Source organism: Patiria miniata, unplaced genomic scaffold (assembly GCF_015706575.1).
Source record: "Patiria miniata isolate m_02_andy unplaced genomic scaffold, ASM1570657v1 HiC_scaffold_19, whole genome shotgun sequence".
Taxonomy (NCBI): Eukaryota; Metazoa; Echinodermata; class Asteroidea; order Valvatida; family Asterinidae; genus Patiria; species Patiria miniata.
The window spans coordinates 334,804-361,452 of record NW_024037057.1 but is presented as its reverse complement, the minus strand read 5'-3'; the positions used below and the strand labels follow the sequence as shown (position 1 = coordinate 361,452).

The 26,649-nt window shown below is 43.0% G+C and overlaps 2 pseudogenes; both read right to left on the bottom strand.

Moving 5' to 3' along the window:
* Positions 1-8,978: 8,978 nt before the first annotated feature.
* Positions 8,979-14,667, bottom strand: LOC119725981 (annotated as a pseudogene).
* Positions 14,668-14,902: 235 nt separating this feature from the next.
* On the bottom strand, positions 14,903-17,361 carry LOC119725980 (annotated as a pseudogene).
* Positions 17,362-26,649: the final 9,288 nt, after the last annotated feature.

Below are 26,649 nucleotides of genomic sequence, written 5' to 3'. Positions count from 1 at the left end.
GTACACGTTTATTGTAATTTTATACCTGTATAACACTGACATGTGCGTGCTTTTTGGTAATTTGTATTTTTTGTATTTTGACCTCACTGCCGAATTCTCATACAGTGAGAATTGGCAGCTGGGCTGGCAGGTTGGCAAGAATAAATGGCAGTCATTGAGCCTGAGGCAAGGAAACTAACTTCTCAAGCGTCACCTGTTCACTAGGACCTGCGTGCCCGTGTTGCCCTCCCAATCACCCATTTAGCCAGACCCAGAGCTCTTCACCAGTCAGTCGTACAACCCACACTAGTAGTAGTACTACCTCATCACCCAACCCCACCCCGTCCCCTAGGATTCTCTACAAGCGTAGTCGGCAGGATGGTGGAGTGTGTAGCAGACGTGGAGATCAGATCGTGCCCGAGGGAGCTGGAAACGTAGTGGAGTTGCAGCACAGCTATTGAACTGACTGTAATTATTTTCGGTTTTAGCCTTTTGTGCAAATTTGAATCATCAAAGGTCATTTCATACATTGTTTCCAACATATTATCCCCCAATTACTGATTTTCGTGATATCAAAGGTGTTATTGAATTTGTATCATATTCACCAAAGAGAAGTGGTTTCCTTGTACATGTAACTGCTTTTACTCACGTAAATTTCACACTTCCTGTTGCAAATTGATAGCAGGTTGACTTCAAAATTGTTTCATATAGTTTGCCCATATTTTTTACACAGCTTGTGTTTTGAGGTTTTCTTTTTGTCCAATCGGAGTGTTGACTTTGTATTCACCGTTCCAAGTGTTAAACGGAATTAGCTTGTTGTGCCCACGTATTTGATTTCCATGTAGTTGTGCATTAAGCTTACAGTGTTACTTGAGCAAGTCAGCATCAAGTAATTTTAAGGCATCTTGGGCACTTCTTGTAACTTTTCTTAAATACAGAGGAGTGTTGGTACTGTTTTTTTTCGATAAAGTTGTTGAATCTACCGGTTGTACGCAGTTTAGCATGTAATTACAAATCTTATTTTCGGAAAAGTAATTCCCGAGTTGTGCATTGCCAGATTTTGAATTGATACTTTGGAAGGAACATAATTTGTTTAGATTGGTAATGTAATTCATAGTATTTGATATTGTATCACATGCTTAAATTCTAGAGTTGGTTGTATTTTGTACATTGATGTAGCTCTGCTCGAGGTTGTGCATTTTTTCTCAAGCATCCATTGTAGTTGAATTTAAAGGTACAATCTTGTGGAGTTTTTTTTGTGAATTGATATTTGTAGTGCCACATTACATACCAAAATGGATGCACACTTGTAATGATGTGTATTTGTCATTGTTGATTTTACACTGAGGTATCATACTTACCATAGAGTAGTAAGAGCGTTCAAGATTCAGATCAGTTAGGAATTTAGTGTTGCATTGTGCTACTTTCAGAGGGATTATTGCATTTCAAGTAGCATCCTTGTAGAAATTGAGAGTTGTTAACTTCTTGTTGCATTGATAAGGTCAAGGTGTGTGGGTGAACCTTGTTACCCCCCCCCCCCCTTGTTTCAGCATTAAGTTTTAGAAATACATGTAACTTGTCCTCACTATGGCTTATGTGAGAGTTCAAGGTGCCAAGTCTGTACAGCGGTTTCCGTTGGAGGAGGAGGGAGGACCGTTGCACCTTACTGTTCTGCGGTCACAACACCCTACTGCTACTGGCCTACTCTACACTGAGGGAGACGATAAAGTAGTTGTTCCAGCCCAGGGTGACGTAATTAAGCCGCCACCTGATGGATGGGGAGAGCGTGTATACGCAGTGCTACTTCCAGAGCCAATTGCAAGCACCGCAGAGAGTCCATCGATTCAAGGTCTTCAGGAGCAACTGACAAAGCTTCTTTCCAGACCCCAAGCACCACTTGTGATGGCACCAGATCGCAAGATCACTGCATTTGATGGCAAGGCGGGCGAAATCCAAGACTTCCTCACCAGCATGAAGAATGCATTTGAGCGCTACTCAATTCCTGAAGACCAGAGGGGCCATTTCCTCCTAGATTATGTCCGTGGAGGACCGCGAGCAGAAGTAAAGGCCTTGCTCCAGGAAAAGAAGGATGTCACCGAAATTCTGGCCTTCCTACGGGAGTCCTACGGTGAAAAACTTGCGGTTGGGGAGTTACAGTGGCTCTTTTTGGAGAGGAAGCAACACCCAGGTGAAGGCATCAGGGATTTTGCTGTGGAATTGGAGAAGCGCTTTCTCAGGCTTACTCGACGTGATGCCAAGCTTTTCTCCTCTCCAAATTCTGCTCTGGCTGAACAGTTCATTGAGGGGTTGGACGACAATTACCTGCGGAACACGTGTAGAGACTTGCTCGAGCGAGGATCTGTGACCTCCTTCCGCGACCTGCGGGAGTATGCCCTGAAACGAGAAGGGCAGGAATTGGCACGCAGCAAAGCGACCGCACCCGGAATGGCCTACCAAGCAGCAATCCAGACAAGCAGTGAAGGTAGCACCAGGAACATCACTAACGAGGATGTCTTGGGAGCTGTTCGGGAGATTGGCAACCAAGTAGTTCGAGCAGTCAAAGAAGTAGTGGCTTTTCCACCCCCTTCGCAAACCAGTCCTGGACATCCACACTCAGATCAGGGGGCGATGTATCAAGCTGATGGCTCATACCAGACGGGCTATCGTGACAGGTGCTATACATGCGGTCGTCTTGGACACTTCGCCAGGAATTGCCCCACCCGAGGTGGACCAGTTCGTAAGACGTGGCCCAGAGGACGGGAATCCCCGCAGTGGTGTCCAGATCCCAACATCCCCCAGCGTCAACCAGAAGAGATGCCAGCGCCGCATCGAGCTCCACAAGATTTAAATGTCAACCCTCTGCTGTAGAGAGCCATACCGCAGAGGTTGGTGTGAGAGGCTCACCTACCAATGTGGATCCACACTTTCTCGCAAAGACTGTGGGTGAATGTTATTCTGTAACTGCCATTTTTAAGGGTGTAGTAGTGAAGTGCCTACTTGATCCGGGCTCGCAGGTTACTTCGGTTGGAGAACAGTACTTCAGAATGCACCTGAGTCCGAGGGGTTTTCAGCTTAGACCAATACCTGAGCTTTTTTCCCTTGTTTCAGCTAACGGGGCAACCATTCCCTATGCTGGTTATTTTGAGACTGACATACAAGTGTTGGGGCACAATGCCGAATCTCGCATAGTGCTTGTGCTGAAGGAGGAGACATCACATTTGACATTAGGAAGAGGTGTGCCAGGCATACTTGGCATGAACGTGTTGCAACACTGCCTGACCAAGATTCCCTGGCCAGGTCAAGATGGAACTTGGCAGAGGGCGATGCAATTGGTTGAAAAGACCATGAAATTCGACTCAAAGCGTGGGAGCGTCGGACGGGCATACCTTGGGGGGCATGCAGTTGTCGTCTCTGCACGGCAGGGGGTTGTCGTCCACGGCAGAGGGAGCATCTTCCCTGGAAGAAGTACTTACGAGGCTGTCCTAGAGCCATCAAAGAATGGAGGCCCTCCAGCTGGAATAACAGTTCCGCCGTGTCTTGTCAAGGTAGAGCTGGGTCGATTCCATGCTACGCTGTATAATGAGACTAATGAGGACCTTCTTGTGCCAAAGTCTGCAGTTCGGGGAACCCTGCACCTGGGATCAGTGCTTGACAAATGCGACGAGAGCCAGTCAAAGGGTGAAGCCAGTGCTTCTGTCAAGTCTAGCAAGGTTGCCGTGGTCAATAACCCTGATTTGATGCCGGTCCCAGTAGCTGTGGGATCCCAGCTTACGGTTGATCAAAAATCAAAGGTGTCAACCCTTCTGCAAAGACACAAGGAAGCATTTTCAACAGATGAAGCAGACCTGGGCTACACACAGACGGTTGCCCATTCAATCGAAACAGGAGATGTCCACCCAGTTCGCCAAAGGCATCGCCCACTACCTCCATCTCAATATCAGCTGGTACGGGAGCATATCAGGGACCTGTTGGAGAAAGATGTCATCAGGGAAAGCACCAGTCCTTGGGCGTCGCCAGTGGTTGTGGTTCAGAAAAAAGATGGCGGCATCCGATTGTGTGTTGATTATAGACGGCTTAACCAACTCACACGCCATGACTCGTTCCCCCTCCCGAGAATTGAAGAGTCACTGCAGGCACTCGGAGGGGCAAGATTCTTCACAGTGCTTGACCTGACAAGTGGATATTATCAGGTTGCCATGAGTCCGAGTGATGTCGAAAAGACGGCCTTTGTGGTGCCGTTTGGCCTCTTTGAGTATCTGCGAATGCCGTTCGGCCTTACTAATGCCCCAGCCACATTTCAACGGCTTATGCAGAGGTGCCTCGGGGACCAGAACCATGACAATGTCCTGATATATCTTGATGACGTGATTGTCTACTCGCCGGACTTTGATTCCCACATGGCGCACTTAGACAGGGTATTCAGGAGGCTTTCTGAGCATGGGCTAAAATTAAAGCCGGCCAAATGTCATCTGCTGCAACCAGAAGTTCGCTACCTTGGGCACCATGTGTCAGCTGAAGGTGTTGCTGTAGACCCAGAAAAGATCAGAGTGCTCCAACAGTGGCCAGAACCATCAACTGTGCGAGAAGTACGTGCCTTTCTAGGCTTCACGGGCTACTTTCGGCGGTTCGTTGAGGGCTATGCATCAATTGCAGGGCCCTTATTCCGCCACCTCAAGTTAGACCCTAAGGCCAAGAAGACCCGATCGCCAAATGAGAAGATAACCCTTGGGGAGGCCGGTCAAATTGCCTTCAAGGACATCATTGGTCGTCTGACCAAGGCTCCTGTTCTCTGCTATGCAGATTTCTCAAAGCCTTTCCGCTTGGAGACTGATGCCAGTGGCACCGGCTTGGGTGCTGTACTGTTTCAGGAAGATGATGAGGGGAAGCAGCGAGTGATTGCTTATGCTTCTAGAGTCCTGAAGCCTGCAGAGCGGAGTGGCCGCTACAGCACGTTCAAGCTTGAGCTGCTGGCTATTAAGTGAGCTGTAACGGAAGTATTCAAAGACTACCTGTTGGGGCACCAGTTCTCCATCGTAACAGATCACCAACCTCTTCTGTTCCTTGACAAGGCTCGCTTGGGTTGCACGGAGATGAGATGGGTCTTGCAGATGAGTGCATACAACTATGACCTGGTATACAGACCAGGAAAGGCCAATCAAGTTCCTGACTTTCTATCGAGACGGGCGGAGTTCGGAAGTTGTGAAGGTACTCCGGCGGAAAATCCTCTGGACTGTACCGCCCCTGTATCAAGTGCGACAATCAATGTTTCCCTAGATTGGCATCTGTCCCAGACAGCTGTCCCGGTCTCGGTCCGCGACCACATAGAAGCATGTCAGATAGGCGGTATCTCTTGCCTCCCTGGCCGCCCGGTGGAGCAGATAGCAGCTTTTCAGCAGGACGACTCCACACTGAAGAGCGTTATCCATTTCGTTGCAAGAGGGGTGCAACCTACACATGGTGAACGAGCAACCGTTTCCAAGGAGGCTTTGGCTCTCTTGCGTGACTGGAAGCGGCTATCCATGCAAGATGGTCTTTTGCGAAGGAAAGTGGTGTCTCCAGCTACTCACCAAGTTTTGTTCCAACTTGTGCTCCCTGATGCTCTCCAAGAGGAGACTCTTGTTAGGTTCCATGACGAAGCAGGGCACTTTGGACCAAAGCGAACCTTCCAACTCCTCTGGGATCGGTTCCACTGGCACAACATGGAGAAGGCTGCCAAGGACTGGTGTGCGAAATGCAAGCGCTGTGCAGTCAGCAAGGCTCCAACTCGACAGACCCGGCCGCCATTTGGAACATTGGCAGCAACTGCCCCACTGGAAGTCTTGGCAATGGATTACACCCTCTTGGAAGCTTCTAGTAGTGGCCATGAGAACGTCTTGGTGGTAACAGACGTCTTCACCAAGTATGTGTGGGCGATCCCCACGAAGGACCAGAAGGCTTCAGCAGTTGCCAAGGCCTTGGTCTCCAATGTGTTCTTCTCCTTCGGATGCCCTCTCCGCCTACATTCTGACCGTGGGCGTAACTTCGAGTCCCAGGTTGTATCTAGTCTGTGCCAGATGTACGGAATACAGCAGAGTCATACTACGCCTTATCACCCTGCTGGTAATGGTCAATGTGAAAGATATAATCGGACCTTGCATAACATGCTTGCTGCACTCCCGGAACACAAGAAGAAGAGGTGGCCTGAATATCTGCCAGCATTAGTCTATGCGTATAACAACACAAGACATGCGACAACGGGAGTGGATCCATTTTTCCTAATGTTTGGGAGAAATGGACGCTTCCCACTGAGTACAGACGTAGGCGGGAAAGCCCTACATGCTGGTGATATGGGAGACTACATGCGTCGCCATCAGTCACACTTGCACACGGCGAGGAGGATTGCCAGGGGAAACAACGAAAAAGCTGTCCAAGCAAGAAAGGCTGTGAGAGCTGCCAAGGTTTTTGAGCGGCCCCTTGATGTTGGACAGTATGTCCTGGTCCGTTGTCGTAGTCATAAAGGTCGTGCCAAGATTCAGGACTACTGGGAGCAGGATCCCTACTTAGTTGTTCGTCGTCCTTTCCCGGACGGTCCAGTCTACGTTGTTAAGAACCACTTCGGCAAGGAGAAGGTTCTCAATCGCAGTGACCTGAAGCATTGCCCTTGGTTGTTGGAGGGACCTGCTCATCAGTCTTCCACAAGTGGGAGCGACGATGACTCTTCTTCAGGGGAGGAATCCCTGCATAGGTCGACTGGCCATGTTCTGTATCCAACGACCACTGCACCAGTCCATGGCGAACCAGTAGACTTCCCCTTGTTGCTTGGCAACGCCAACTCAGACGTTAGTTCCTCCCACGAGGTGGCAGATGCAGATGTTACTTGTGGGGAGATTCCTTCAGATGCTGGTACCGGGACACATGATGCGAGCAGATCTCGCTATCCAGTTCGTGCCACTCGGAACAAGCCCCCAGATAGACTTAAGTTGTAGAGTACATCTTTTTCACTTAGAAGAATTGTTAAAGTTGATCCCTGTAACTTAGTGTTAAGCTACTTCACTTAGAAGAATTGTTAAAGTTGATCCCTGTAACTTAGTGTTAAGCTACTTCACTTAGAAGAAATGTTAAAGTTATCCATGTTATCTAGTGTTAAGCTCCTGGAGCTTTGAATAACTGTTAAAGTCGTTCCGAGTTATTTAGTGTTAAAAGTATTTGGACGATTGTGTTAATCTTGCCGTTAACTGCCAATTCCTGCCAGAAAGTTGCCTCCAGGCATCGAGGGCGATGCCTACCTAGGCGGGAAAGAGTTGTAGAGTGTGCGTATAATATGCATGTAGTGTTTACATGTAGTTAAGCCACGCCCCTTATTATGTACGTGACCTGTGCCTTGCGTAACCCTTGACCGGCACCTCACTGCCGAATTCTCATACAGGTACGTTGTCAACTTCTGAAGCTCGTTTTTTGAATTGAAATATCATTTGTTTGCAAACTGCACGCTACCCAATATTGCATTAGGATTTGTCCGCTAGTGTTCATAGATAATACTGGAGGCATTAAAGTAAAGTTTTGATAAGATATAAATGTAGGTTTTGGGCTCCAAAGTGTGAGCTCGTTGTGGAGAGTTTAGCGAACATTGTGCGTGTAGTATAGGCATACACGCGTTCACGTGCAAAATGTGACAGCATGGTGCGCGCACACGTGATATTCCCATGTAATTGTGTACATGTATAACGTTACGTGCGTATTTATGTTCATGTATAATTTAACATGGGTCTTATTGCGCATTGTCAGATTCCAGTACATGTACTATGATTATCTAAGGTTTACATTTAGGGAATAATAACCCACAAATAATGGCTCTTCCTGTTCATTGAGGACTGGTGTGAATGAAAGTGGTTGATAGTGTGTATGAGTGTGCCTGGCCAGCATGTGTAAATGTGAGCCTGCTCCTTTATGTTCAGCATTGCCTGAGGTAATTCTTATTTCATGCGAAGATTGTTTATTTAATTTGGGGAAATAGATCTACATGTACACGTTTATTGTAATTTTATACCTGTATAACACTGACATGTGCGTGCTTTTTGGTAATTTGTATTTTTTGTATTTTGACCTCACTGCCGAATTCTCATACAGTGAGAATTGGCAGCTGGGCTGGCAGGTTGGCAAGAATAAATGGCAGTCATTGAGCCTGAGGCAAGGAAACTAACTTCTCAAGCGTCACCTGTTCACTAGGACCTGCGTGCCCGTGTTGCCCTCCCAATCACCCATTTAGCCAGACCCAGAGCTCTTCACCAGTCAGTCGTACAACCCACACTAGTAGTAGTACTACCTCATCACCCAACCCCACCCCGTCCCCTAGGATTCTCTACAGTATTATATGTAATGTCAGTTATCGTGAACACACTACTCCCTTATTTGCTGCCCTCAAGATTTTACGATTTAATGACCTTTATTACCTAAATTTAGGTAAATTCATGTATAAATATTCAAATAATTTACTCCCATATTGTTTCAACAATTTCTTTACTTTCACCTCGAATATTCATTCATATAATACTAGAAGCGTTTCAAAGCAAAACCTTTACGTTTATTCCAGTAGAACGTCAATGTTGAAAAACGGCCTTGTCCACCGGGGCATTGACTTTTGGAACAGGCTGAGTGATTCAGTTAAATCATCGTTAACTTTATCTACATTCACCAAAAAAATGAAAACTCAATTGCTTAACTCTTATAATGTCTGATGAATAATTATGTTTACTCCTGTTTGTTTTGTTATGTTCCTGTTTTGTCCCTGCGTTTTGTCCCTTTTCGTAACTTGTATGGTAATAATAGGTATTTGTCCAAAGGTTGGGGTACAAAAGCTATGCTTCACCCTATACCTAACGTTGTTCCAGTATGTATGTTGTTGATTTATGATAAATGTTGGTTTGAATTCAATTTATATCCAGTTATAATAATGGAATTATAACATTAATTTTGTGTATTAATGAACAACGTTGAATAAATGTCTAGCAAATTGAAGTATTTGACACCGGACAGGTAGCGTTCAAGGCGAGTCATGGCCAAGTTGAACACACGGTGCTCCTTCTCACGCTTCTGGTCGTCTGGAAGTTGGCTTTGGTGACATGGTGGGCGATCCTCTCCTAGATAATCAAAAAGGAAGAAGACGGTTTATGTTTAAAAAAAACACACACAAAAGTTGCGACAATTGTCCGCCCAAAGTGTACATGTTTACTTCACTTTTGTTCGTGTATCTTTTTTTCGAGACGGCATACTAATTGGATAGCGCTTCGGGCCGTGGGGGATGAAGCCACATGACGCCATTTTAAAGCTCCCTTTGGCCACGTAGAAGTATATACAAACACATCAAATGAAATAAAATATATATCAAAACATGAACGTGAGTAAAATAACACTGTGAGCACAACCGATAAATGGTGATACAAATCGCTTCCGAAAATTGTGTAATTCTGTGCTTCGTGCGGTTTTTTTTTTAAGGGAGCTTCAAAATGGCCGCCGCGCGTGTGCGAGGGCGACACGGCCGTGTGCACACGCATAGGTCAAAGCGCTATCCAGGCCTGACCAGTTCAATATACATGAACACTTGTGCAGATGCATGTGCATAAAATGGGCCTCAAGGCAAAAAGCGAAAAAAATAACCGTGTGCTTCGGGCCCATCTACAATACACTGGCAAAAATGATTTCACAGTGCAACGGACGGTTGCGAAAAAAACCCGCAATATGCCGATTTTTGCGAAACTTCGAAATAATGCAGTAGGGCTAATTGTGCAAAATGATGCAATAATAATGTGTGTGTAACGTGTACATTATGATACGGGTTGCAAACGCTCCGAACTAAACAACGGGGGAGGAGGGGGGGGGGGACACAGGAAAACCGATACACGCGAGGATGGGGCCTTACTTGGTAGATGACAGTGCGTTGGTAACCTGTCCCCAGAGCCGCTCGATAGAATTCAGGGATGAGGGTCCAGGACAGTACGACGTGACTACGAGCCCATCAAGATTGGTGTCTCTGAAGAGTCGACCATAGAAGATCTCTTTGACAGGATGATTGATGTTGTAGTCGCAATCCTCCGTCGACGATGAGAACGAGGATGGTCTTACCCACAGCTACCATGTCATGGACCATCTCGAGCACGTCCCCGATGTGGGTTTCGATGGTCACCTCGTCGTGTGGACTTTTGTTGATCAGGAAAGCCGGCCCGATCACTGGATGCCTGGAGAGAAAATAATATTAATAAATAATATAATAAAATATTTACTAAAGGGCTACTTAAAGGCAACAGTTTTATTGAAATCTATAACAATGTAGTATAGTATGGACTAGCCATGGTCAAGCTCCAAATCAACCAACAGCACTGTCTTAAGGTCATACAAGCATATGCACCAACCTCGAGCCACACAGACGAGGAAGCTGAGGTTTTCTATGAGAATCTCAACAAGCTTCTGGACACGGACAATACTACATACATCCTAGTTATTGGTGACTTCAACGCAAAGGTGGGAAGACGTATGGATGAACAAGAAACATCTATGGGTTCATTTGGAATAGGGGACAGGAATGAAAGGGGAGACCGATTAATAAACTTTACTTTGTCAAGGAGTCTTGTGATTGGAAATACCTTTTTCCAGAAAAAGGAAAATCGTTACTGGACTTGGGAAAGCCCGAATGCAGAAACGCACAATACCATCGACTTTATTCTATGCAATCGCAAGGATATTCTCATGGATGTGGCAACAGTTCCTAGTGTTGATATGGGAAGCGATCATAGGATGGTCCGAGCGAAAGTTCGCTTTGACAAGAAGATTGAAAGGATGAAGAGAATTAGACCCCCGAGACGAAGAAACATAGATATCAGAAAATTGGTTTCACAAGAAAAGGAATTTCAGATAGAACTGAATAACCGATTCAGTGTCCTGGACGATACGTGGGAAGATCTCTCGATGGAAGGGAAATATAAGCAACTCACAGATGTTGTAATGGAGAGTGCAGAGAAAGTTGCAAAGGACGAAAAAAAGAGAAAAGAGGAGTTTGTAGCTGAAAAAAATGAAATCAAAAGTCTCAATGACAAAAGGAAACTACTGAAACCCCAAAGAAGAGAATCTATCAGAAACCAGGTAGAATACACAGAGCTCAACAAGACCATAAGAAAGAAGCGACGGTCGCTAAGCAGAAAGTACAAAACAAAGGTTGTAAAAGAGGCACTGGAGAGAAATAGAGGACCAAAAGTGGTTGATGGAAAGCTACAAAAAGGAAAGAATCTTATGTCGGCTATAAAATTACAAGATGGAACTGTTACATCAGACAGAACAAAAATAAACAAGCGTGTGGAGGAATTCTACACTCATCTGTATGATAACCCAAATCCAGACTGGAGAACAACTGTAGACTGGGACGAGAAGGCTACTGATGTCCCACCGATTATGAAAGAAGAAGTAGAACAAACACTAAAAAATATGAAGAAAAGCAAAGCCCCAGGAGAGGACCAGCTTACTTCTGACATTCTACAAGTTGGTGGAAATGAACTTTTGGAGAAAATAACAACAGTCTTCAACGAAATAATGGAAAAGGAAGAACTTCCTACGCAGTGGAATTGTGCAAAAATCATACTTCTATTCAAAAGAGGAGACAAACAGAATGTGAAAAACTACCGACCAATAAGTCTGCTCCCCCACCTCTACAAGCTCTTCAGCAGAATTATAGGTGCCAGAATAGAGCGAATCTTGGAGGAAAACCAACCAAGAGAGCAGGCAGGATTTCGAGCTGGTTACGGAACTGCGGACCATCTTCACACATTAAATCAACTAATAGAGAAAGCAAGAGAATACCAATTCAGCCTGCACCTTGGATTCATCGATTACGAAAAAGCGTTTGACAGTCTGGATCAGGAATCTATGCTACAAACACTGAAGAAATTCAGCGTCGAGGCCAAGTACTTAAACATAGTGAAGTTGATCTACAGAGATCCTTCGGCAAAAGTCTACATCGGCTCCTCCATCACCAATGTGTTGCCAGTTAAGCGAGGAGTTCGTCAGGGAGATCCGATCTCACCTAGACTTTTCACTTCAACACTAGAGGAAGCCTTCAGAAGCTTGGACTGGGAGAACAAGGGTGTCCGTGTTGATGGAGAACAACTTACCCATCTGAGGTTTGCGGACGACATCCTTTTATTGAGCCACGACCCAGAGGAACTGAATGGTATGATGCAAGAGCTCGATGCGGCAAGTAGAAAAGTTTGCCTTAAGATGAATATGAAGAAGACGAAAGTGATGTCCAATTCCAACACAGGCATAACACAATTTAAAGTGGGGAATGAAACACTGGACACAGTAGATGAGTACATATATTTGGGACAGAAGATCACATTTAAGGTTGGGAATTCAGAGGAGATTCAGAGGAGAATACAACTTGCATGGGCAAAATTTGGCAAGTTGAGTTACATATTCAAGGACAGAAAAATACTGCAAAAGATGAAGCGTCAACTCTTCGACCAGTGCATCATTCCAGTTTTAACATATGGCGCTGAGACTTGGGCACCTTCAAAGAAATCAGAGCAAAAATTGCGAGTCACCGTACGGGCAATGGAAAGAATAATGGTTGGGGTCACAAAGAGAGACAGAATAAGGAACGAAGATCTTAGAAGAAAGACAGGGGTGCAAGACATAATAGTTGAGATCAAAAAGAAAAAGTGGAGTTGGGCAGGACATGTCATGAGAAGAGACAACCACAGATGGACCCTGAAAGTAACGGATTGGACGCCATTATCATTGAAGAGGCGAAGAGGAAGACAGCCTAAGAGATGGCGAGATGAAATCTCTGATTTCATAGGGAAGAAATGGAAACAACTGGCAAGGGATCGAAAAGCATGGAAAGTTAGTGGAGAGGCCTTCATCCAGCAGTGGATTGAATTAGGCTAATGATGATGAATGAATAGTATGGAATATGTTTTGCAGGGATAAATTTTCATGGATTTTTTTAGAGACTTCAAACAACTTTGAATTATTTCAGATTTTTAGCATGTCTGCGTAAAAACTTCTGATCCGTCATGAGGGGCCTGCCATGCATGTGATATTTCCGCAAACTGGTAAACTGGTATTCAGACTTACGCGTATTATTCCCTGCCGTGCTCGTCTGTTGTCGTAGTTGGGCTCGCTGTCGTTCTGAGACGCAAGAACCCGCAGGGCGTCAGCAAGTACTTTGGGGTTGGAAAGTCATGATCATAGTAATCGGGACGAGCGTCTATGGGGAAAGCCGCTTATTCCTCGTCCTTCGGTCCACAGCAAGCGTAGTACGACCGACCTTTATATTGTCCTTATTGTCCATGGCCAGCACCTCTGCTCCTGCCATAGACGCGAATTCCCACACGCAGTTCGCCCTTGCCGTGTAAGAATGGTCGTCATCGTTCCCGACATTCTTCTTGTTGACAGCTGGCATGATTCGAACATCAAACGTCTTGCGGTAGGCAGTGGACGAATTCCTTCCCTGATTGGGAGGCATCATCATCCGAGAAACAGTTATGTCACCTTTAGAAGAAGAAACAAAGTCACGTTATTAAATCGAACAATTTGTTGACGCCAAACATGGTGTAGACCCCTCGATTGATAAGTTTGGACGAAATCATGCAGAGGTATTACATGAAACCTTACATATTATGTTACATAAAATTGCAGTAGCTATTCTGCATATAAATTGTTAAATAAATGTATATTATTTTTTTTCCTGTTCCTTTTTTGTTGGTGCTCGGGGGCAGGGGCGGCAGGGGGGATTGTTACAGTGGAAATGTTATACTCACTATTATTCTAACGTTCTTTCTTAGAAAATTGCGCTGTAACAGCGCCCCCATACGTCAAAAATGACCTATTCTCTGGCAATGGCGCAAATGTCAAAGTTAATCGGTGCCCACATGACGCCGTTTTCCCCTTCGAAGTATACGGCAGGAACATGGTCGGGTTTCATAATCGTGAAGTGATGCAAAAGGTACGTGCAGAAGACGAAGAGTTCCATCTTGGCGGCCAGGTGCTCTCACAGACACATGCGGCGACCTGATGATAATGACATGAAAAGAGACAAAAAGGAAAACAAACATAAAAATCGGTGTTATTATACTGGCACAAAAATTGGTACTGCTAACAGGGTAGAAGTTGCTTTTCAGCACGAACAGACCTTGGTAACTCGAGTAGACTGGTTCCGCTTCCAACGTTATGTATTCTGCTAAGGGGCGGGAACTAGTCTACATTGATTTAAGATTGATTGAATCACTTACCAGATTTTTTTTCCCTAGAACTAAGCGTGGGTACGGAAAGTACATCTTTAATGATTGTATACCGTGTAATCTGAAATATATGTAATGTTTTTATATTTTAGACTAATGTTCATTTGTTTAATTCGTAATATTTTAAAGAATATTTTGGATCTTGATATGCACATTAATCTGCGTGAAATAATTATTATGAATATTCAACGGCTGTTTGCTCACCACATGCCAATGGCATGAGCTCCTCCCGGGGACGAAACTTGTCATCTCCGTCAAGGAATCGCTCCGAACGAAACTTCTCAGGCTCTTCCCATACCAGTGGGTCGAAGTGGTTGTGCCAGATATTAGCTATGATAGTCCTACCTTTAGAAATGTTATACCTGTTGTCGTAAATAGCAAATGTTAGCGTACGACAGCTGGTCCCAGAACGTGCAAACATATTTTCAGTTCATTCAGAATCAATATTCACTTGTAGTCTGTTCATGCACCAGACTACATAATGCACAGGATGCAGAACGTTCATTGGCATCTCTGGGGGAAATCCTATGCGATAGTACTGCCAGACTCACAAGTACCATCAGTCAGTGAGTCAGTGAGTCAGTGGGTCAAGATACAAGAGGGAAAAAAGGGACAAACACGTAGGATATACAGAAAACTTTCATTGGTTGGGGTGATCATAACATGTAGTTTAAGCTTCTACCAACCTGACAATTAGTGGGCAAGCATTCATCCACTCCTGTGGACTTTCTCAAGCCAAGTGATTGTGTACTCAGTTTCTTGCAGTCTGTTGTCCCGAGATCACTGGGGCGTAGATAGGTGATAATGAGTAACCAGAGTCCCTATTCAGTGAGGGATTAATCATTTTAATCCAGATGAATTCTTTCACCTTTCTTGGCCAGATATGTGTTTCAAAGTCGATAATGTGGGCATTGTCCCATCCAATGTTGTGTCCAGTATTAAGGGCGTGTTTTGCAACTGCTGAAAGAGATGGATTGTTCAGTCTAAGAGCTCGTTTGTGTTCTTTCAATCTCTCCTTCAATGTTCTCCCTGTTTCTCCAACGTAGGAACTGTCACAATCAGTGCAAGCTATCTTGTAGATAATACCTGTTCTCGCTTCTATGGGCGATTTGTCCTTGGGATGAACTAGTTTACTTCTAAGGGTGTTTGGACTTCTAAAAGCAACACAGATGTCCTTGCTATAGAAAGCACGTTTCAAACGCGATGCTATTGTGTTGACAAAAGGAAGAACTATACCCTCTGACTGAATTCCTTCTTTTCTTTCGGGAGAGCCTTGGAACTTACTCTGTCTTTCGCTCTTTTTCTAGTCCAAGCTGGATAGCCACAAGATGATAGTGCCTTGTCAATGTGCTGGAGTTCACGTAGGATATAATATAAAGAGGTTACTGAGAACCAACAGACGCCATAAACGCGAGTTCCCTTAGGCCTACCCCGCTCTGTGGTTGCGTGCGGCGCACCCAGCGGCAAGATGGTTGCAATGCGCTGGATCTCACACAACGCTGCCTCAGTGTACGGAAGCTCAGACTTGTCTGCGATCCTGGGAAGACGATTGCGAACAGTGACGTCATCCAGTTCCTTCTGAACCCGGGCTTGTACCTCAGGGTGCGCCATCATGTACAGCATGCTCCATATAAGACTGGTGGCTTTGGTCTCGGACCGGGCCGCGAACAGGTCGCCAACGATGTGCTTCAAATTCTCCGGTCGCAGAGCCGCATTCTCAACGCCCTGTTGCTCCTTAATTTTGCGCTCACTCAAGAAAATATCAATAAGATCTGCGTGATGATCGGCGCTCTTCTCCTTGCTGTGCTATTCTAAGAGCATGTTGATTTGACCGAAGAAGTTCTTCAAGTTGGCGACATATGTCCGCACAACTGGAAGCAGACGATAATTCGAACATGGCCCTTGCCTGCAAATTGAGATCATTTAGGACCTTCAGGAGTCCCTCGAACACTGGATCGGTGTACTGAAATCTCCTGCCGAGCACCACCGTGCAGATGATGTTAGACACGGCGTTGCCCAGGGCGTACTTGGGGTCAAACGCCTTGCCGCTGTGTCTCTTGACCTCCTCGATGAACATCTCGGCTTCTGTGACGATGTTCTGCTCGAACGCGGACTTACCCACTACGGGTTTCCTGAGAACAGTCAGGGAAAGAACCGGCAGAGCTGCGCTTCGTTTAGTTCTCACCCGAAAGCATAAAGAAACCTGCAAAATGTCAATGTTCTATTAAAAGGCGAGTATCAACCGAGTGCCTTAAACAATTTGTACTAAATACACTGAGTGTTTGTAAACATTCATATGACTTGTGAACCTTGAACAATAGTTGACAAATAAGGTCCAGGGATGAGTGAAGGTCCAACATTTGGAATCTTAAAACAAACCTACGAGAGTTCTTTCAAAAAATAGAATACATTCGAATGACACCATGAGGTCCACGACTGGAGGTGTTGGAACGCCTGTGTATCTGGCTATCGTACACGAATGTGGAATGCGATAGCAATAACAGTACTCCGTTGACCTGAGCCAAGGTCCTTATTAGGCTGTTTTTGTGTGTACAAACTAATGGGATATGCTAGACAAATTATCAATCTAAACAATTAACATGGATAAAAGTCATCAGTTGTTTAGTAAAATACGGAGTGACTTGTGCGTGTATGTATACGCATGCAAAGTTGCCCCTTGAACAGTTGCGTAAACGTTTAGGTGAAGAATTGAAGACTGTTAGAGGAATATAAAGCCAATGTAGGGACTTCCATAAAGTTTGGGAGTAAGCAATTATGTGAGTTTTTTTCCCAAATCAAATCTTTTATGTTTTACTTCCCCCAGGGACAATTGCTTGGGTCAGGCGGATGGATGGACGTTCGCTGTGCTGCTGCCCAGAGAACGCATCCCATTACCATATCATGCCCATGCAGAACGATTATGGCTACTGCTGGCAGATTGATGCGCTTAACATTATCATATCTAAACATGTCCGAAGTGGTTAGAGTGATTAGGTTAGCATTAGCATTAGTACGTCAGTGTCCCACAAAGGTGTCTTTAAGTGTAACTTTTGCATATCTCGTAAGTCTTTACCTGCACGTGATAGCCCCACCATAGGCGATTGTGCAGTAGCATACAGATACAGAAGTCCGTGCACTGGTAGCCATACACCCTCAACGGTGAACATGACAATAAATGCCGATCTTGCAGGAGAGTTTGAATCCAGTTTAGCAAGTTTGAGCGCAAACTATGGTTAAATATATAATAATCCGACACCAACATTATCATTCATTACTTAGGGGTATGATATCACGCTAGAGGTACACGCACACGGCGCTCATTTTCATTGACCAATATGTTTTTTGAGATACATGCGCTTTCAACATCTAGAATATGAGAGCCCAATTCATAAGCGTTCTTTTATTCTCAGAACCATTCAAATCATTCATGTACTTTTCAAGGTACGGAATTTTAAACACGGCATGATTTCAAACGTCGTGCTACTGCCACGTCGAATATAATGTCAATTCGAATTCGACTAGAGGTTTGTAACTAAGTTTGATGTTTGATTCAGATTTTTTTTTAAAAAATATGACCTCCTTAATCACTTTTTTTATCATACTGACCAAAAACAGGTCTGTGATATGGCTAAATCATTTAAAACGGTAAAAGTGCGGGATAGGATGACGTAAGCGCAGACGTTTTAAATTTGTTATTTCCAAGGTTAGTCGTCCATTAAGCCATGTTTGTAATTTGCCCCTTTCTGGTGGTATTTTTCCTGATAAAATCAAAACAGCTAAAGTGGCCCTCATATTTAAAACTGGAAATCAGTGTTAAACCGGTAACTACAGACCTATATCTGTCCTACCATGGTCCTCTAAATTACTTGAAAAGATCTATATTAGAACCTCTTCTTTTTATCTAAATTGTCCATCTTGTACGACGGTCAATATGGGTTTAGGAATAACCACTCTACAGACATGGCACTAATGGATATGGTCCATAAGAACACTAAATGTTTTGAAAATAACTGCATATCTATTGTTGTCTTTTTAGACTTATCAAAGGCGTTTGACACTATCAATCACATCACAATATTTTAATGCATTAGCTCATTTTTTTATGGAATAAGGGGTACTCCTTTGGACTGGCTTTGTAGTTATCTTTATAAAATGAATCAATATACTAAAATAGATTCTTGTCCTTCTCATATGGAGTACCCCATGGATCTTTTCTTAGGCCACTTTTATTTTCTTCGTGCATAAATATTATTTGCAATGCTTCGACGGTCCTTTCTGTTATCCTTTTTGCCGACCAATATATTGTACTCAAGTAATAACATAAATGTAGAAACAATTGTAAATGTTCTTAATGTTGAATTAGCAAAGTATCGGTTTGGCTCCAGGCTAACAGATTGGCACTTAACTTGAATAATTGTACATTTATGGATTTTCGAAATAGTACAAAGAAGTTTAATATATCTAATTGTCAAGTTTAAATTAATAACGAGCTTATATTGTGAGACTAGTGTCACACACCAAACTTCCAAAAATATTGGTATCATGAGTAGATAGCAGTGGCGTAGCCACCGGGGGGCGTGGGGGGGGGGGGGGCAACTGCCCCCATGAAACCTTGTCGCCCCCCAGTCACACCCCCCCCCCAATTAGTTTTTGAGTTTCTAAAAAAATGTCATTGATCTACATGACGCCATGGGCGTCAATCCTGGGGGGGGGGGGAGGGGGAACAGGGGAAATGTCCCCCCCCCCCACTTTTTGAAGGGCGGGGGACACAATATCAAATGTCCCCCCCCCCCCCGGATTTTTGAAGCCGTGTCTCATTTACATGGACCTATTATGTACTACAATGTTTCTTTTGCTCAGAAAATATTAATTAAAGTGGTCAGAAATTGCCTCAGATAGCACCACAGAGCATTTAGAATTCAAAATTGTTCGGGGCCCTTAAGCGGGCCCCGAACCCCACGCCTAAAGATCAGAATTCGGGTAGCTGATTCAATGACTCCAACCTCGAAAGCAATGTTCAAAAAAATTTCTTATGCCTTTATCTGAGAAAACCTTGAAATTATGTTTAAATTATTATCTTTTGTGCTATGATAATTATTGGTTAAAGTGGTAAGAAATTGCCTCAGATCACACCAAAGAGCATCGAGAATCCAATTTTGTTTCGGGGCCCTTAAGCGGGCCCCGAATCCCACGCCTATAGCTCAGGATACCGATAGCTGATTCAATGACTCCAACCTCGAAAACGATGTTCAAATAATTATCTTTTGCTAAGAAAATATCAGTTAAAGCATGGAGGAAAGTAGTAAGAAATTGCTTCAGATCACACCAAAGAACATCTAGAATCATTTTTTTTAGGGGCCCTTAAGCGAGCCCCGAAACCCACGCCGTAAGCGCTTCGCGCTTCGCGCTCGCATCAGTTCTGATCAAGGTATGTCCGCCCCCCCCCCCCACTTTTGAGAAGCGATTGACGCACCTGCATGACGCCCCCCCCCCATGAAATGTTCCAACGCCCCCACCCCCTCCCCCCCCCCTTAAAAATTCCTGGCTACGCCACTGGTAGATAGATTGAAGTATATTCTTCCGTCGAGCATTCTGCGTACTTTATATTGTTCATTAGTCCTCTCTTGATCAATTGATTAAACTGCAGACTAGGGCAATACGGGCGATTCCCAATAGTGCGCTTCCAAGAGTTTGCAACGCGTTGGCCAATCACAATGCGCAAAATCAGTCGACCTCTTCAAACGCGCATTGGGTCGACAGATTTTGCGCATTGTGATTGGCCAACGCGTTGCAAACTCTTGGAGGCGCACTATTGAGAATCGCCCGTATTAGTATCGTATGTAAGGTGCACGCTAACGAACACACCACTCTATTATTTAGGAAACACAAGCTTTTGTCTCTTACGAATATCAATGTCTATCAACAAGATGTTTGTATGTATACATTTGTAAATAACCAACTTCCTGAATCGTTACACAACCTTTTTTAATTTAATAGATCCATACATGATTATAATAATAGGTACCCACCCAAATTACATATACCTCAAGTCAGAAAACTCCTTCTCAACATACCATTTCTTTCTCTGGACCGAAAAACTGGAACTAGCTTTCACATCTTTCACCGACTATAATTAATTGCCCTTCAAGCAATACATTTAAATATAAACGAAAAACAATCGTACTCAATTCTCAGAATACCTGATTCGTTATTAAGTTGGCTTTTGAAGTCGTTATTGATAGGTTGTTTATTGACGTGTCTACTTCGGTTAACCGTTATAATTTAATTACTGTTATTATTTCTAAATTATATAATTAGTGGTGTTTGTTTTGTTTTGTCTTGTATTGCTGGGCACATGCCACCACAAGCTTCGGCTTTTTAGGATGGTGCCTTCACAGTGTGGAAAAAAATGTTTTACTGAATTGAATTGATTTAAATGGAAACCACTGCCGTGCTTATGCCGTGCTAAAGTCGCACTGAATTTAATTTTATTCGACACGGCATAAGCAGTTAAGCACGACGGCTGAAACGGGTCTTAGGTAGAAATATCAAGGCGGCCACCGTGTATATTCACGCTATATTTCGTTACCAGCACGACTCCATGTAGACTTAGTACTGCAACAATGCTGGTACCTGTGTGAACTATATTTAACCCGTTCAACAGGCCACGGTATTGAGTATGAACTACGCAAAGGATGAAATCGCCAGGTGAGTCATAGAGAAGTTATCAATTGGAGTTTTGTTTCAATGGAACTGTGCCGAACTTGTCCGGTCAACCCTGAAATTGTGTATTCAATCTGGAAAAAAAACACGCTTTATGAAAGTAACACGACGTGGCAAATATTGTCTGAAAGTGATGTTAAATTGAATTGCAGGAATGCTGAACATTGTAATTCAGTTTCGTTTTTGAGGGGCTATTGGTGGGTATGGGACCTAAATGACAGTACAGTCCTGTATTCTTTTTGAAGCCCCCATGGTTGAAATACTAGGACTCCATCCATTTGTAGCCACATTGCAGTAATAGCACATGCCAGGGAAAGTTGTTATTTAGAAAATTGAAATCGGGAATTTTTTCTCACTTGATATTCAATATAAAAGGTACCTGGTTAATATAACCAGAGGAAATTAATATGTTAAAGGTGATGAACCTTGAACTTTGGGGAAGAAAAAATCTAGACGATGGGACAGTTCAGATTATGAATGGAAACCTCAGTCTTACCTCGTTTCTACCAATTGGTCCACCGTCAATGCTTGCACTGGAGAGGCCTTTGGTTGATATCTTGTGCCTGGACGTTTGTCAACAGAATATCACGGTTTCATGACATTTTCATGGAGTGTTTCCTTTTTTTGCACGTGCCTTTCATGCACAGTATTCAGGCAATCGGTACACAATATAATGAAATTGTTCATTTTATGATAAAAGCATGGAATTTGGCACACAGTCAGAGTATGTCATGGAAAGGTATTGGGCTATAGGGCCATTGCATATATTTGCACTTTAAGAAAAATATAAGTAATAACCAGTACTTTTCAAAATTTTCAAAATGACTGCCATTGCATGTAATTCTACACATTTTTTTTTTTCAAAGGACAAATCTGCGATGGCCCTGTAGCCACAATCTTTCCCATGAAATACTCTGACTGTGTGGTAAATTCCATACTTTTATCATCAAATGAACAATCCCATCACCGATTTGCCGTACTATATAGGCCTAATTGAGCCCCTTGATTTCCTCATTGGCCCAGGCCTATCTGACTTTATTTTGCCGTTTTGCTTTTGAGCGTTGATTCATACAAACTGTGTAGATAGTTTAATCACATTTCTGGGGGAAAAGATGAATTTTGATTTTCAGGGATAAATAAATCATTTGAATCAATCGTAGAAAACAATGGGGTAGATAATCGGGGTTTTTTTTTGTTAACGCTTGTGGCTTTATTGTATTCTGAATTACTAATTAGGAGGCTGAGTTTACACTAGCCTGCACGTTACCATGACAATACCATATTAAATATCAATTGTAAAAAGTAAATAAGAGAAACCTATCGGTGTAAACTCGAACGACATGCTAAATACAACTTGTACCTGGCTAAGAAAAAAAACAACGAAATTTAGAACATTAATTGGATCTGTTTATAAGCTATCAGTGATTGCACTAGCAGCTTTTCCTGTTGAGTCAAAAATTAAAAATGTCCTTGACTCGACATGTATAATAGTGGGCTAACAATGTTTAAACTCTACAAGCACAATTTTTATCCGTGAAAGTATATGGATGACAACAGGTGAAATGGTAGGGTGTGCCTTTTTTCACAGTCAACGACTAGAAACCCCAAGCCTCATGTACTCAGTCACTGCACAACATTATATTAGTTACATGTTTCAAACATGCAACAGCGAATAATTTGCGTGTCTTCACCTTACACAGAACTCGTTCAATGTTCAGTTATCTTTGACAGAGGTGTAGGGTGTCGTGTACACAATTGTCAAACAAATATGCCCATATACATGTATAGCTATGAGTGCATCGTTAATTATTTCTAAGATGTCTTCAACACAAACGAGTGGTTGCTGTAGTTGTTAAATTTGTCTGAATCGATTACGGACATTCATGTCAAATCCTCTACTAAGAAGAAAGAGTTAGGCTTATGTGCAGACTTCAGTTAGGAGGAAACCGTGTTTGTATCTTGACATCCCCATTAAGTACACTGTCTGTTATCGTTTCTTCAACTTTATTTCCTTCTTTATTGCGTGACCTGATTTAAAACTGTCGCTAGGGGTGTGCTAAAATGCATTAAATCTAAGAATCCGGGATTTAAAGGTAGAGTCCATCATTTGTTATTTGTGCATGATGTTCATTTGAAGCAACACAGGTGTTCAAAATCTAAGGAAGGGTGCTAAACAACCTGATGAAGTCTTATAGCTCAGTGAGTGCTGTGTATTCCGAGAAAAAAAAAACAATATTCTAGGATCTCGGTTTTAAACCAAAAGTAGCCGAGTCATGTTTTGAATTGTGCCCGAAATCAGCGTTCTCATTCAGCCGATTGCAGCTACGCGATGTTGCGCAATGAACCGACGAATTAAAGCAACCGCGAGGCGTGTGCGTCGTGTCAACGCTTGCGCGCGCTTTCCAGTATTAAAAACGACCTACTAAGACGCATCATTGGGAATTCCTTTTGTCCTTGATTTCTGCAATATGACAGCTTGCCAGAAAGAATAATTTCACAGGGAGTTTAGTCCCATTACTATCTATAAACCAAGTATGCTTTTCAACAATAATTGTGTAAATTACGTGTTTGTATAGCTGCAAATAATGACTGTAGCTTTAACCAGAATCCAATCCCAAAGAAATATATTTCATATTTTAAAAAAATATGTAGCACTAAAAATAATTATGACTGGTAAGTCAATTTAATAAACTACTTTTTGATGAAAAAAAAAAAAAAAATTAATTGCTCAATCCGTTCAAATGATATCACCATTTAAACGAAATGACCCTAAAATCTGTTTCGTCCAAAAATTTCAATAATTGTCGATACTATTATTGTCTGCAAACATTACCAGCGATAAAACAAATCTCAGTTTAAAAGTAAAAAAAAATCAACAAAGTCATGTTGAATGCCTGTCTCTAAAAAAGTGGATTTTACAAGTCCAAAGTAGGGTTGTTAATAAAATTATTGTGTACTACAGTAATAACTGTTGTCAAAAGTAGTATTCTGTGTCATTTTCTTTGTTGTTCCAAACAGTCATAACCCATAGTAAACTGCTTTGTTTTGGACGAAACTGATTTTAGGGTCATTTTGTTTAAATGGTGAAAAAAATATGAACGGATTGAGCAACAATTTTGTTTAAATATGAAGTATATTTCTTTTGGTTTGGTTTTCACCGTTTTTGACTCACCCTGTATATTGAGTGACGAAATTGTAAGGCTACTTTGGTGTAAATAAATCTCGACACACCTTTCAACTGTGTTGACCATGCCACCTTTCCAAGATATTGCCATATCTTGAAGGATGTGACTTTGTGATTCATTTATCTCATAATCGTCCTGTCCTGTTCTTCCACTGAATTTTTTTGAGTGATATGGTGTATGAGAATAATCTATGGAGCCCAACCACTTAATATTCATAGAGATAACGTTATTTAGGCTTCTTTTTCATTGTTTCTGTGTTTTCACTCATGCAAGCATTACCAAACGACGAGACCAATTTACCGAGAATTTTTCGAGTATTCCGTGTTCCTCTGTGTCACAGGGTTTTGCGATAGGCACCTAAATTTACCAGTGACATGTGTCCTTGGCTTTTCTGTATAGCTTCACGTTTCTTTTTTGTGGGTTTTGACCATTAAGTACAACGACGGTCAACGATCAGTGATCTCATACAAATCTTCCATTTTAGTATTCGGTATAATATACGGGACTGGCTCATAGTACGCAATGCAGCTGGAGTCGCGTACACAACAGTGTACATAGTCAGTGCATTTCGATTATGGTACCTGTTGAAATATGAGTTAGGAACTTCAGATCGATCGTAAACGGTTGACAAATATTTAGACAAAACACTAAGTAGTAACTGTAGCACTGAATCGAGAGATCTACTTTAGTGCCTCTCTGAACTTGTTCACAATAAATCATGGATCTGAGTGCCAGGAAAACGGAACCATTTTTCCCTGCGTTACTTTGTGCGGTTCTGGTTGTCATCGTTTGTTGTGCAGTAAACGCAGGTAAGCGGAAGTCTTGTTAAACAAATATTGGTGCTGGGTTTCATATTTTGTTGAGGCCCAAACGTCGAAATTCTGCCTTGTCTAGTTTAATTCATTGCAGTCGAAACAAAAAGTGACCGAATTTCGGCAGTTGCTTCAAATGTCGATTTTCTCTTGAACGTACTTCGGTGTTCAAGATGGCAGATCTAGGCAGGACGTGACACGTTGGGTAAAGGCCAAAACTATAGGCTCCCATAGACCTCAGTGGTAATTACGCGCACTTCAAAAAATACTCATAACTCTCCAAGGTATTTTTGGCACCCATCGAATTAAAGCTTATGTCATCATCTTCATTTCCTGTTTAACTTTGTGGGGCAAATTGATTTGTTTCTGAAGAAAATTTCATCCAAAGATGAAGATCAACCCTAAAGTCCAGTGGCCTATCGCCATTTTGAAAAAAGAAAAAAAAAAGATGTCTGCGCTCCAATACAAAATATAGCATATTTAGGGACCAATTTCATCCGAATTTTACAGAAATACGAGCTGGCAGTCCTGTGCACGGCTTCCACCCATTTCTTACTTTTTTTTTCAAACCCTCAAGTTCGTGGCCCACAACATCCTCTAATAGCAAAACAAGTTGAGGCATTAGATAATTGTGATTTGGCTCGCATAGGCAATTTTTGGCCTATTTACTGGCCTGCACCATGCTACTCCGACAAATGATGCTTTTCGCTAGGAGAAGGGGTTAGGCCCGATGTTGGGGGTTTCCTGTACAAACTCCCACGCGGAGTATTTAGGAGATGAACCAACCAAGAACCAAGAACCAAGAACCAAGCTGACTGATTCAAAAATGACGCGCATTTCTATCCCCTCGCACATATGGACCTGACGCAAAGCACTCATTCAAGCATACCAATCAAAATACCAACACTTCACTGACCATGGCTATAACTTACCTTATACCTTTTCTAGTCTTGGAGAGGGTTTACTGTCTCGACTCTGACAGTATCAAATAAAACAAATACAAATAAGCCATAGATTTGTCTAAAGACAAGAAATTGTGGTAGAAACATATTTTTTAGCCTATTTCTTGGCTGCAGTTTGTCTTAGAACTTCCATTATCCTGGCTTAACTGGACCAGTACAGTAGTCAAAGTAGTTTCCTGTTTCCAATTATTAGTGATCCAACTAGTCCGACCAATCTACTATGTTTCCACCCGGTCCATAATTGGGTTGCTACCCAGACCATCCAATCCAATCAGTGTCTGTTTGATCCAAAATATAATATAAGCAAGTTATTGATATGCCTCATAAAACATTACACATTTTACAATGTTGTCAATTGATGTAACCGGTTTCACTTTTTCAATCACTCCATCTAGAATCACCAACGACTGCCGCTTTTATGTCCCCATCAACGGACTACCTCACACAAGCTGGCACTACTAAATACCCCCGTGGCAATGAAGCAACAGACTCGCCAATTCAAGGTGAAATCTTGCATTTGAATATTTATGAATCGTTGGTCGTTCGGTGACCTCGGTCTCTCGGTCGGTCTGTCCTTCTGTCGGTACAGTGGCGTAGCCAGGAATTTTTCAGTGGGGGGGGGGGGGGGCTGGAACATTTCATGGGGGGGGGGCGTTAAGTAGGGGCGTCAATCGCTTCTCAAAAGTGTGTGGGGGGGACATACCTTGATCATAACTGATGC